Source organism: Dioscorea cayenensis, chromosome 12 (genome assembly GCF_009730915.1).
Source record: "Dioscorea cayenensis subsp. rotundata cultivar TDr96_F1 chromosome 12, TDr96_F1_v2_PseudoChromosome.rev07_lg8_w22 25.fasta, whole genome shotgun sequence".
NCBI lineage: Eukaryota > Viridiplantae > Streptophyta > Magnoliopsida > Dioscoreales > Dioscoreaceae > Dioscorea > Dioscorea cayenensis.
Genome location: NC_052482.1, coordinates 8,972,379 through 8,984,914, shown reverse-complemented (window position 1 = coordinate 8,984,914; position 12,536 = coordinate 8,972,379). Strand labels below are relative to the sequence as shown.

The window sequence follows — 12,536 nt, the reverse complement described above, 5'->3', positions numbered from 1 at the left end:
TAACACAAGAAACAACTATAACTAGTCCATTTAACATCAAACTTGAGTTTCCAAAAGAGTCTAATAAGTGAGTAGTGTAACAAGTATAAATCGGGCAAAAATTCCTATACATTCAAGCAAAACTAGAGCATGAAAATATTCAATGTTAAAAATTCTCCTAAATTCAAGAATACAATCATTGCAACTAAAGTGAACCGCCATTGGCTATGTGAGCATGTATATCAATCAAGAACAATAAAAAGGATGTGTGCACTATGAAACTCCCCCCCACACTTAAGTTGTACATTGTCCCCAATGTACACATGCAAGCTTACTGAAAATGTATATCATTCAAAAATAGATGTTGGAGAAGCAATCAAAACAATACTCCCCTAACTCCTAGTGTTGCTTTTGATGAAGCTAAGTCTTCGGGAGTGATGTTCCAATGGGTTGTGAAGCTCACACGGCCAAGTGTCAAAACACCTTGGCCATGCCCATGACTAAGTCTCAATTCCCAAGATGACAAGACCATCTGCACGCATACACGAGGGGGTTCAGTGATGCTCAATAAAAACAAAATAACTCGAGTATATATAAAAGACAGACAATGAATACAACTCGAGATGCAAAATGAAAATAAACTCAGAAGGAGAATCCTTTCTAAGTGAACAAGTCCAAAATGAAATTAATAAAAGTAAACTAAACTAAAGTCAAGTGTCGGTGTCGCCCTCAGGCTTCGGTGCTGCTGCTGGTGAAGGCGCACATGGTGGATCCACCGGTGTTGGTATAGGAGATGGGGGTGCAGGAGATGCTGAGGGGGCTGAGGAGTCCTCGGTCGCAAGACAAATGACTAGGCGACGTCTCGCTCTAACATCTGCTGTAATACGTTGAAACGTGTCATGAACTCTGTGTACTGAGTGGCCTACATAGCCCTAATCTCGGCAATCTCTGCTCGAGCCTCAGCTACCTCTGTCTGTAGCACCCCCAAAGCGCTCTCAAGCCTCTCAAAACAATCATGAGCTCGAGATGGTGAAAACATACGCACGGCGGGTGCTTCCTCTGCCACTGGAGTTGCCTCGGTCTCCATCGGTGCTGGCTGAGGCTTGAAAGCGGGTTGAGATGCTCCGGCTTCATCACCCTCATCCTCGGCTATCTCTGGAGCTGGTAGCACTAAAGCAAAAACCCTTGTCCTAACCCTGCAGACCATACCCATCAACCTCATCGTCTCTAAGCTCATGGGAGCAGGTATACTTGTATTCTAAGCCCCGCAAATCGTGTCCAAGAAACCCATGCCCAACACTAATCTCGTAATGTAGGGGCCCAAGAAGATCACTCCCACTCTAGCATAATGCCCCTGATATCGGATGTACTCTGCTATGATGTGTCCTAAGTGAATCGATACGCGCTGCACCATCGAGTACAAGTACAGAAGTTCCTGTCCGCTCAGAACACCAGTGCTATCACCACGGCCATTTACCGATCGACTCATGATGGCATGCAAATATCTGTCGGCAGGTTGGGAAAGGCACGTGGCCTTGGACACCCCCAGCTCGTATTGACACTAACCACATAGTACTCTGTAAGCTCTCTGTGGGGTCAAGGCTCCAGGATAATCAGTCTGTAACTGAGAGTACTCCTCAGTATCTGTGAATGTCTCCTCATACAAGCCAAGTAGAACTGAAAACTGAGTAACGCTTAAGCTATGGTGGTGTCCAAACACTCTGAACTGAATGCCATCAATACTGTCAGAGATCGAATAGGATCTGTCAAAATCAAATGATGACAAGACCTCTAGTGCGAGCTCTCGTATGGCTGGCTCTCTAATAGTCAATAAATGCCTCCAACCACCTAACGATACAAGATACTCGACCTCGTCTGCCAACTCGTCTCCCTAATGCAGATCTCTCAGTATACTCGTATCAAGGAATCGAGTCTGTCCAAAATGAACTCTCGACAGCCGCTTAAAACAAACCCTGTGCTCCGGAATGGTGAAACTCATGCCCTTAGAATCGGAAGATGACTCACGCGGCCGCTTATAAGCTTGTTCTTCCACCGGGGTGCCATAATCTGTAAAATTTGAGACGAAATCGGTCAAACAAGATGATAAAGCATTACTGCAGAATTCCACACGGTCGTGCGGAATTTCCGCACACCCGTATTGATCCACGGGGCGTGAAAAACTCACGTCCGTGCCACAAGAATCCAAAAATACAACTTAAAAATAATTCTAACTTCGTTCTAAACATAAATCATCTTTCTAATTGAAGAAACGAAGCATTATTAACCAGATTCATCTATGAAAATCATGAATTGATGAATTAAATCATAAATAGGGCTTACCGACGAGTTAAAATGAAAGAACTATGAAACGGCCAGAAAACCTTGAAACAATCCTACCCAATCGGAGCTAGGAAGTCGGGAGTTGATGTGGAAGTGCTCCCAGATGAATGGAGAGTGTGAGGGCGAAGAGAAATGACTATTCTTTAAAAAGAACTCACGCCTCTTGGCGTTCTGTGCATCCACACAGGCGTGCAGAAATTACCCATGCCTGTGCGCCTCATTACAAAAGAGCCACAGGGGCATACAAATGCCCCTGTGCGCTCTCGGGAAAACACTCCTTCGAATCTGACTGATCTCACACGGGCATGCAGAAAATGGCCACGCCCGTGCTCCCGACCCACAGGGACAGCCGCACGCCCCTGTGAACGTTCACATGCCCAACTCACAGGGGCAGCCACACACCCCTGTGTCTTCTCCGGATGGAGTGAACTCCTCTACAGAGTTTCAAACGGGCGTGTGAAAATTACCAATGCCCATGTGTGGTTCACAAGGTCGCCCACAGGGGCGAGTCCACACCCCTGTGTGCTCTCGGGATAATCCGCCTAACTCTGCAGGAATTCACTAGCCCGTGCGGAAATTACCCTCGGGCGTGTGACAGTTGCATGGTCATTCACAGGGGCAGCTGCACACCCCTGTACCTTCTCTGGATGAGCTCGCAGTGCAAATCCACGGGCGTACGGAAATTCCACACGCCCGTGTGTTTTCCCTGGATGCCTTAGAAAAATCTGCAAGCTCTGCAAAAAATCTCTGAACATGTTTACACACTCAGAGCCTGCCCTATTATGCAAATTTTACCAGTAAAAAACATGAAATAGGGCTCAAACGACCAAACTTCGCCAATTCCACATGAAAACACACGATGAATACTCAAAGCCCACAAGAAAATCTCAGTACAAGCATCTAAACATCAAGACACCAACACTTAACAAATTATTCATGCAGACAAACTAAACTAGAAGATAAGAAAATAGTAAACACTTGGGTTGCCTCCCAAGAAGCGCTTGTTTAACATCACTAAGCCTGACGTACCTTGCCTTACCTCACGGGGTTCATGGAGGAAAAATACTTCTCTATTGTCACTACAAATCTTCCCACCATAGTATGGTTTCAGCCTATGTCCATTCACCTTGAATGTGCCCTTCTCCGGATGGTTAATCTCAATGGCTCCATAAGGTGAAACTTTGGTTATGGTATACGGACCAGACCACCTTGATTTGAGTTTCCCCGGGAATAAACGTAGACGAGAGTTAAATAGTAACACCTGATTGCCTGCTTTGAAGTCCTTCGGAAATTTAATATGCTTGTCATGCTACTTCCGAATTCTTTCCTTATATATCCTTGCATTCTCATATGTCTTCATCCTCCATTCGTCTAACTCATTGAGATGTAATATTTGTTGCTCTCCAAATTTCGGCAAGTTGAAATTCATCACTTTAATTGCCCAATATGCTTTGTGCTCTAATTCCACCGGTAAATGGCAAGATTTTTCATACACTAAATTATAGGGAGTGGTCCCTATTGGAGTTTTGTATGCTGTTCTATGAGCCCAAAGTGTGTCATCTAACCTTTCGGACCAATCTCGTTTCCCTTGTTCCACTGATTTGGTTAAGATTCTCTTAAGCTCTCTGTTTGTAACCTCCACTTGCCCACTCATTTGCGGATGGTAAGGAGTAGCAAGACGATGATGAACCCCATAATGTTTTAACACTTTCGCCAATTGTGTGTTACAAAAATGGGTTCCCCGATCACTAATGATAATTCTTGGAGTTCCGAATCGAGTAAATAACTTCTTCAAAAACTTCACCACAGTTCTTGCATCATTAGTTGGAAGAGCCTGGGCTTCCACCCACTTGGAAACATAATCAACTGCTACCAGAATGTATTGATTGCCATTGGACTTTGGAAATGGTCCCATGAAATCAATTCCCCATATATCAAACACCTCACAAAATTGCACAAGATTTTGAGGCATCTCGTCCCTTCGTGCTAAGTTTCCAGCCCTTTGACAACTATCAAATCGTAAAATGAATTGATGAACATCTTGGAATAAGGTCGGCCAATAGAACCCAGCGGCTAAAACCTTCTCTACAGTTCGAATTGATGCATAATGCCCCCACTTTGGGCTCGAATGACAATGCGTAATGATGTTCCAACCTTCCTCCCTAGAAACACACCTTCGCACCACCGATCGCACTAAATACTGAGCAGGGTAAGGATCTTCCCAGAAAAAATTCTTAAGGTTACTAAAAATTTCTTCTTCTGTTGAAAGCTTAAACCCTGCTTGAATACCCTACCTGACAGATAATTCACAAAATCTGTGAACCATGGAATATCTTTTGATTCTGATTTCTATACCGCATAAAGATGCTCTTCAGGGAAAAAATCATTAATTTCCTTGCTTGCCGGTTCTTGCACCTCACAATCTTCTAATCTCGACAGATGATCTGCAACCACATTCTCTGTCCCCTTTTTATCTTTTATTTCCATATCAAATTCTTGCAACAACAATATCCACCGAATCAATCTCGGCTTCGCATCTGCCTTATTCATGAGATAACAGAGTGTAGAATGATCTGTGAATACTGTGACATTGGATAAGATGAGATATGGTCTGAATTTATTAAAAGCAAACACTACTGCTAATAATTCCTTTTCAATAGTAGTGTAATTCTCTTATGCACTTGTGAGAGTCTTGCTAGCATAATAAATTAGTTGAAATTTCTTATTTCTGCTCTGACCCAAGACCGCTCCCACTACATAATCACTAGCATCACACATTACTTCGAATGGCTCATCCCACTTCGGTGATGTCAAGATTGGTGCTTGCACTAACTTTTCTTTCAGCACATTAAATGCATTCTGACAGTCGTTTCCGAAATCAAAAGGGGTATCCTTCTCCAAGAGTTTGGTCAACGGTTGGGAGATCTTCGAAAAGTCTTTAATGAACTTTCTGTAAAAACCTGCATGACCCAAGAAACTACGGATCCTTTTCACATTCGTAGGTGGAGGAAGCTTTTCAATTATCTCAATCTTTGCCTTATCCACCTCCATACCTTCCTGGGAAATCTTATGTCTAAGGATAATACCTTCTTGCACCATAAAGTGACACTTCTCCCAGTTGAGGACAAGATTCGTCTCTTCACATCTCACTAATACTCTTTCCAAATTATTTAAACAAGCATCAAAAGAGTCCCCGAACACTGAAAAATCATCCATGAATACTTCCATAATATCTTCGAGAAAGTCATCAAAAATGACCGTCATACAGCGCTGGAATGTTGCAGGGGCGTTACATAGCCCGAAAGGTATTTTTCTATAAGAAAAAGTACCATAAAGGCAAGTAAATGTGGTTTTCTCCTGATCTTCTGGGGCTATTGGGATTTGAAAGTATCCCGACATGCCATCAAGGAAACAGTAGAAATGATGCCCGCTAGTCGTTCCAACATTTGGTCAATAAATGGCAAAGGAAAGTGATCTTTCCGAGTGACGTCATTCAGTCTTCTATAGTCAATGCAAACTTGCCAATCAGTAACTGTCCTAGTGGGGATTAACTCATTCTTTTCATTCTTTACAACTGTCATTCCTCTTTTTTTCGGGACAACTTGGGTCGGGCTCACCCACTTGCTGTCGGATATGGGGTAGATGATTCCTACATCCAAAAGTTTTATTACCTCCGCCTTGACAACCTCCTTCATATTCGGGTTCAATCTTCACTGAGGATGGATCATAGATTTGTAGTCATCCTCCATTAGGATCTTATGAGTGCAGAATGATGGATTTATACCCTTAATGTCGGAGATCTTCCATGCAATTGTTGATTTGTGCTTTTTCAACATGCTAACAAGCTTATCCTTCTCCTCCGCAGACAAGTTTGAAGCTACAATTACAAGGAGTTTAGAGTTCTCCATTAAGAATGCATATTCCAAATGTGCTGGAAGAGTTTTAAGCTCAAGTTCTGGTGGTTAAACAATTGATGGGCGCATGCTGCCCTCCTTCAATCTATCAATCTCCTCGAAATCATTTGCCTCATGTTCAAAATTATTCTCCTCTTCTTCCTCTTGAGTATCTATTTCTTTACAATCTGCAACGGATATCAATGTGTCCATTCCATATAGTTCTGCTTTTGAAATAGCAACTCCCACTGAAAAGAGTTCCTACCTTTGGTCTTGATAGGAAGAATCAAACTGAGCAAGGATTCTTTCTACACTTTCCTCCAATTGGTCTCTCATTGACACCGACGTGGATTCCTCAAACTGCTTTATCACATTATCTAATTCACAATTTTGCCCTTGAATCCTGGCGATATACTCCTCAACTGATTCTTCTACTGGCTGTTGAGTTGTACACTGCTCATGATGAGAATAACACGGTATGTTATGCAATGCAACTGTTTGAACTTTATGCTCCACGTGTTCAACCATTCTCATGATAGTGTCAAAATACTTAAACATGTTAATCATTTTCTGCAATCAAAAAGAAATAAGGAAAAGTCAGAACAATGATAGAATAAGAAGATATGAAATAGAATGAATGGTGAAATAGCGAAGAAAACAAAGTGCAAAGTATCTCTAAACGCCTACTCCCCGGCAACGGCGCCAAAAACTTGACAAGATCCCCTCGCGTATATCCCGCAAGTGCACGGGTTTGTCAAAATAATAATCCAAGATGAGCGGGTATCGAATCCACAGGGAGTAGGGATTAAAAACACTTAATCCGCTTCTTAGCTATGTCAAAGATCAATAGTGATAAGTGTGACAGTGATTCAATTCTCAAGAGTAAAAATAACAAGTAAGAGAGAACGAGTAAAGAATGAGGTAAGGCAATCGATAAAGATGGGGTACTCGGGTAATGCTCCACCTAGGATAATTGTTTCAAGTGCAAGAACCCTCTATTATGCTTCATAACCAATGCAATGGTGAGTCGTGGAAATCCTTAAGTACATAGTCCCAAATCTAAGGTTAATTATGCCTAACTGTACACATGTCCCGGAAGAAAGATTAGATAACCTCTCAACCTCGCACTCGTGTAGAGTTGCAATGAGCTCTAGGGATTCCAAGTGATAAATCTCTTCCTAATTATAGACCTAACCCTTTGGTCCAGGTGAAAGGTCCCTAACCACGATTAAGCCCTAGATACTAAGATCACCTCAACACTTCACTCCGTTTCACGCGCAACTAACCACAATGAGCTCTATGGCCGCAAAGAACTCAAGGAACGGAGGTAGAATCTATCACGTTGGAGGGGAAAGGGGATGCTCCTGTACCTCTCGACTCACCCTCTCAACCCTCTCCAACCTAGCTTTGTCTAACGCTCGTGGTGTGTCGCTCACTCACAAGGTTACCAACAAGAACTCTCAACCCTAGTGTCACTCTAGGGGAAATGTTCATACAATCAAGCATTCAAGGTTGGAACTCACAATAAACATCAATTAATTGAAAGTATAATAAAGAAATTCAATGAAACAAATACATCCTAGGGTTGACAAATACCCAAGTACCCACTAGGGGTTTAGCTCTCCATGGAGCTAAGTACAATCAAAGAAATAGAATGTAAAAGCAATGAATCCGTAAAGAAACCCCCTTGATAGTCATGTTGATGATCTTGTGGAAAGTCCTCTACTCGTCGTCCAAGGATTCCCTCATCCGGTATAGGATACGCCTCGACGGAAGCTCCCCTACCAATCTTCTTCTTCAGGAATTACGATGTCGGAGCCGTAGAACCTCTCCAAAACCCTAGCCGATACCCCTCGAAACCCTAGCCGAAACCCCCTCTCAAGTTGGGGAAAAGATGGAGAAAAGAATACTAAAATCGGGGCTGAAATAGCTTTAAATAGGGCTGGAATCGGGTAACCACACGGGCCTGGATAATTTTACACACCCATGTGGAATTTCCACACGGGCGTGTATAATTTCCACACGCCCATGTGGATTCTCTGAATTCCTGTTTTCTCAGGCGGCTGTGAACAGTGCTGCTACAGTACTTTACTATAGTGCTCTACTACAATATCCAGTTTGAATAACTTCCCGAATCCATACTTTCATCGGGGTAACACAAACGGGCACACGTTCACATCGTGGATCACTTGCTTCTTCAATGATAGACAAGTTGGTGGAGCTCTTGTTCTATGTGCATAAGTCAGAATGCTCGAGCGTGACTGCCCTTGTGCACCTCCAAATGGATGTGTTAACTAGAATACGAGGAGGTTGGCACACACTCTAGCATCTCACACCCGACCTATGTCTTCACGTTTGAACTTTTGCAAGATTTCCTCCAAAATCGGTGCATTATTATCCACATTGGCTTCTTTCCTTCATAATTGGTTTCACAACCCTACCTGCATAAAAGTAACATAAAATCACACATATTAATGTAAAAGCCCGAGAAAAGTAATACTCAACATAAGGAAAGAATGCTTCGCATTCATCTCACCAAGCACTTATCACACACGGCCGTGTGGAAATTCCACAGGGGTGTGTGAAGAATCCACAGGACCATGTGGATGCCCGATTCAAGCCCTATTTAAAGCCGATTTCAGCCTCGATTTTAGGATTCTTTTCTCCATCTTTTCCACAACTTAAGAGAGGGTTTTGGCTAGGGTTTCGAGGGGTATTGGCAAGGGTTTTGGAGAGGTTCTATGGCTCCGACATCGTCATTCCTGAGGAAGAATGTTGGTAGGGAAGCTTCCGTCGAGGCGTATCCTATACCGGACAAGGGAATCCTTGGACGACGAGTAAAGGACTTTCCACAAGACCATCGACATGACTATCGAGGGGGTTTCTCTATGGATTCATTGCTTTTACATTATATTTCTTTGGAGAGCTAAATCGCTAGTGGGTACTTAGCTCTATGGAGAGCTAAATCCCTAGTGGGTACTTAGGTATTTGTGAACCCTAGGATGTATTTGTTTCAATGAATCTATTTATTATGCTTTCAATTAATTGATGTTATTGTGAGTTCCAACCTTGAATGCTTGATTGTATGGACATTTCCCCTAGAGTGACACTAGGGTTGAGAGTTCTTGTTGGTAACCTTGTGAGTGAGTGACACACCACGAGCGTTAGACAAAGCTAGGTTGGAGAGGGTTGAGAGGGTGAGTCGAGAGTTATAGGAGCATCCCCTTTCCCCTCCGACGTGATAGATTCTACCTCCATTCCTCGAGTTCTTTGTGGCCATAATAGAGTGAATGGTATAAGGGATGATCCTCGCTGGGGTTAGTTGCGCGTGTAACGGAGTGAAGCGTTGAGGTGATCTTAATATCTAATAGGAAACATAATAGAGGGTTCTTGCACTTGAACAATTGTCCTAGGCGGAGCATTACCCGAGTACCCCATCTTTATCAATTGCCTTACCTTCTCCTTTACGCGTGCTCTCTTACTTGTTCTTTTTACTCTTAAGAATTGAATCACTGTCACACTTATCACTATTGATCTTTCACATAGCTAAGAAGCGGATTAAGTGTTTTTAATCCCTACTTCCTGTGGATTCGATACCCGCTCATCAGAGATTATTACTTCGGCAAACCTGTGCACTTGCGGGATATACGCAAGGGGATCCTGTCAAGATTTTGGCACCGTTACCGGGAGTAGTCATTTAGAGATACTTTGCACTTTGTTCTCTTAGTCATATTACCATACATCCTATTTCATATCTTCCTATTCTATCATCATTCTAACTTTTTTTTCTTTCTTTTGAGTGCAGCTCCAGGTTATGACCTGAGGAAATCCCTCAATATTGGTTGAAGGGGATCCTGAGCTTGAACATACACTTAGAAAAAAAGGGAAAGAGTCTGTGCAAGGACAGTCTAATTTAGCTGATTTGGAAGTGGAAGAATCTGAAAACATGGCAGAACAGAATGAGCAACAGCGAACACTATCCGACTATGCCAGACCTTCAGTGTTGGGGACACAGTCGAGTATTATGCGTCCCCCGATTACAGCTCAGAACTTCGAACTGAAGTCTGCATTCATCCACATGTTGCAGCAATCCGCACAATTCAATGGTTTGGCCGATGAAGATCCAAACAGTCATATAGAGAGTTTTCTAAAGGTGTGTGATATGCTGAAGATAAACGGGGTGACGGATGATGTAATCAAGTTGCGAGCCTTCCCATTTTCCCTAAGGGGAGAGCGAAGCAGTGGCTACACTCATTACCTAGAGCATCAATTACTACGAGGGAGGAGATGGTAGAAGCTTTTCTGGCCCATTATTTCCATCCCGGAAATCAGCAAAGCTTAGGAATAAGATCTCATCCTTTGTTCATTTGGAATTGGAGTCTCTATTTGAGACATGGGAAAGGTTCAAGGAGCTCTTGAGAAAGTACTCGCAACACGGATTCCCAGAGTGGATGATTGTTCAGACCTTTTACAATGGTTTGAACCCGAGTACAAGGGAACTCTTGGATGCGGCAGCAAGAGGTACCTTAGGTAGCAAGACCCCCAATAAGGCCCGTCAGTTAATTGAAGAAATGGGGTTAAACAGCTACCAATGGAATGCTAGGGAGAAAAAGAAAATGGCCAGTCTCCATGAAATAGATGCGGTAAGTTCATTGGCGGCTCAAGTGGAAAATTTGAGTAAGAAGTTAGATCTTCTAACTTCAAATAGAGTGGCGGCCGTGACTAATTACACCGGGTGTGGTGGAGGACATGCTCCCTCCGATTGCCCGATCTCTATTGGTGATGTTTCTTCGGTGGAGAATGTTGTTTTTGTGGGTAATGGCATGAGACCTCAAGGAAACCCATATAGCAATACCTATAATCCGGGTTGGAAGAATCATCCCAATTTCTCATGAAGTAAGCAGGGTCCACAAAAGACCATGGGGCCACCGGGTTTTCAACAACAACAAGCCCCTAGGGTGGAAAACAAAGTCTCAGGTTTGGAAACCCGAATGAGTGACTTAGAGAAGCACTTGACTAGATTTGTGCAATCTGTAAATACAAGGTTTCAATCAGTCGAGGCTACACTTCGCAACCATACCGCCTCTTTGCATAACCTTGAAAATCAGGTGGGGCAAATTGCAAAGTCTCTCTCTGAAAGGCCACATGGAAGCTTGTTAAGCAATACAGAGACCAATCCTAGAGAGCACTTAAAGACGATCACTTTGAGAAGTGGTCATGAGGTTGAAGGTAGGCTTCCTAGTGAGAAGCCAAAAGAACACGCACCTGAGGTTATAGAGGTAGAAAAGGGAACAAGCAAAGAGAAAGAGATGCCACCCCCATCTTTCAAGCCAAGAATCCCTTATCTCTCTAGATTGAAGAATGACCAAGGGGATGAACAGTACAACAAGTTCCTGAGTTTGTTCAAGCAACTCCACATCAATATTCCTTTTGTTGAGGCATTAGCCTAAATGCCTAAGTATGCTAAGTTCTTGAAAGACTTGTTGACTAACAAGAGGAAGTTGGAGGAAAGTGCTTCATTGATTTTAGATGCTTCATGCTCAGCGGTATTGCAAAAGAACATGCCGAACAAGAAGAAAGACCCAGGAAGCTTCATCATTCTGTGTAATATTGGCAATCTAGGTGAAGAAATGGCATTGGCGGATTCAGAGGCCAGTATCAACGTTATGCCATACACCTTCTTTTAAAAGCTAGGTTTGGGCGAGCCTAGGCCTACTCGGATGACTTTGCAACTAGCGGACTGAACAATGCAACATCCGAGAGGCATCATTGAAGACGTGCTTGTCAAGGTGGACAAGTACATTTTTTCGGTTGACTTTGTAGTGCTATACGTTGACGAGGATGCGGATATACCTTTGATACTTGGGGGACCGTTCTTGCGGACTTCCAAGGCATTGATTGACATGGACGGCGGAGAGCTAACTTTGAGGGTTGCAGATGAGAAGCTCACATACTGCCTTGCTGAAGCCATGCGGCATTCTCTTGATTTCGATGATACTTTATATTTTCTAGACACTACTGATGAGATTGTTGATGAATACATGCAGGAAATGTTCAATCCGGACCCATACGAGGGTTTGTTCGACCAAGAATAGGATTATGAAGAAGTAATGATGCTTGGTTCGACGGAAAAAGTACCATCTACCTCGGGGATCTTGAAGAAGGTGCTCCGAAAAATGAAGAGGGCTAGGAGACACCACCGGAAACACTCCAAGCCTCTTGGAGATGTCCGTCAACCGAAGGAGTTGGATGAACCATCGCTAGGTAATCCGAAGACCAATAATTCACCCTCTACCCTCAAGAGAATTTGCACATCATGCTTTC

At 43.2% G+C, this 12,536-nt stretch overlaps 1 non-coding gene across 1 annotated transcript; it reads right to left on the bottom strand.

The window, feature by feature from the left end:
• Positions 1–10,546: 10,546 nt before the first annotated feature.
• Positions 10,547–10,653, bottom strand: LOC120274275. Its single transcript, XR_005540805.1, has one exon. It is a non-coding gene; the product is annotated as a small nucleolar RNA R71 (small nucleolar RNA).
• Positions 10,654–12,536: the final 1,883 nt, after the last annotated feature.